Raw genomic sequence first — 1,987 nt, 5'->3', positions numbered from 1 at the left:
CACTCTACCACCAGTATCACCGACTAAACCGTGTCCCTAAGCACGGGCAGTAACTGTGTCCCTAAGCATGGGCAGATGTTCAGCCATTTCCAGGAAAGCAAGGCCCATCACACATAATTGTTACTTGGAAAGACAAACACCATGCCTCTGAACATTCCCTCTTCTTCCTTCTTTCCCCCCAGTTTTATTGCTGAGCATAACATCATACAGTATAAAAAGTCCCTTTGGTCAGTTTGAATCAGTTCTGGTTGTGTCCTCTCTCAGCTTCTTGTGCGTTCCCAGCCTCCTTGCTGGCAGGGCAGCATGAGATGCAAAGACATTAATGCTGTGTAAGCACTGCTCAGCAGCAACTAAAACATCAGTGTGTTAGCAATACTGCTTTTCATGACAAATCCAAAACACCTCACCATGTTTGCTACAATGATGAAAACTAACTCTAGTCCAGCCAAAACCACTACACTGATATAGATAGCAGATTTCAAGGGAAGCTTTTTCTTTCAAAACCTGAAAGAAATTTTATTATTTTTTTATTTTATTATTTTTAATTTAATTTTATTATTTTTATTATTATTTTATTTATTATTAGGAGCCAAGACAACAGTACTTCTACTCCATCAACTTGTGGACTTTTGCAGTCTGCATTCACATGATGAAAATAAATGACACGATGGAAACCTATAGATATGACCACTATTTGTCCTATGTTGAAAGAAATTAAACTTTCTATTACTGTATAATTGATATGATTTTGGGAGACAATAATTCATCATGGTGTAGAGGGAGAAAAGAGGAGTTTTTCCACCCAGTCCAAATTGTAATTCATTTGCATGTAGTTCAAATGACAGCCCTGCATTTAAAGTGAGGACAAGAATAACCTCTCGTTTAGTTTGTTATCTCATGTAGTGCTACCTAGCATTAATTCTGGCTCTCACATTCTATGTGACAAATAAGAATATCCAAAAGTTTAAACACTGCTTTGATGATCTTCTTGCAGTTCAGTCTCAATTCCTAATAATGAAAATTCATCATACAGTGAAATGTATCCACGAGGAGTAACATACATTTGAGAAAAGATCTTTAAGCAGTTTTAATAAGAAAATATCATGGTTGAAAAATTACTTCAGTTTAAAAAAAATAAAAATGAAAAAGAAGCAATGAAACTATTTAGAAATAATAATAATAAAAAAAAGCCCGGGTAGTTAGGAGAAGCTTGAAAAACTGTCTAAACAAGATAATGCTTGTATTTCTTCTAAATATGTAATCACTTCTCTGCAAATAAACCAAACTTATGAAAACTAATTCTAAATGCAGGTTGTTCTGGTTCTGATAGTACATGATTAGCATTTTATGAACATGGGAGAACGTCCAAAAGTATTCAGTACTGCTCAGCGATCTTGATTAGGGTCCCGTCTCTTCAATGTCATCATAAACTGTGTCTTCAAGACCAGGGAATGAATCTCTTTGAGTCTCAGATGTCCTGTTTCTTGACACATTAGAGTCTGAAAACATGAAGGGAAGAACTTAGTCAAATGTACATTCTGTATGTTTTACCTTTACACAGTTGTGCAGCTGAAAGTGTGGGCTGGCGGTTGTCTCCTTCAGAAAAACTTGAGAACAGTTTTTACATTCTGCCTCCTGCTACATGTACACATATCCAAGGATCAAGCATACTTTTCTCAGATCTGATTTAATAATAAACATTTTTAATAAAGGCAATCTGTATTCAATAACACAAAATAACCTGATTCAGTGCTTTACCACCTCAAGGGTTAAAAAGCTTTTTTGCTATCTTTATCTGACACATAGCAAATTTTGAAGATTTACTCTTCCCATGAATATGCCCTGATTTGGATCCTCCCAAGGAAAACAAGGTATGGATATAGATTACCTGCAAGGGTTGTGAGAATATTGTTACTGAATGTCTGAAAGACCAGACAAACATCTAATTGGAAGAGTGTAGGAAGGTAGTGTTCCTTCCTTACAGTGG

The sequence above is a fragment of the Aythya fuligula genome, chromosome 1 (assembly GCF_009819795.1).
Source record: "Aythya fuligula isolate bAytFul2 chromosome 1, bAytFul2.pri, whole genome shotgun sequence".
NCBI classification, from domain to species: domain Eukaryota; kingdom Metazoa; phylum Chordata; class Aves; order Anseriformes; family Anatidae; genus Aythya; species Aythya fuligula.
Note: the sequence above shows the minus strand (reverse complement) of the source record.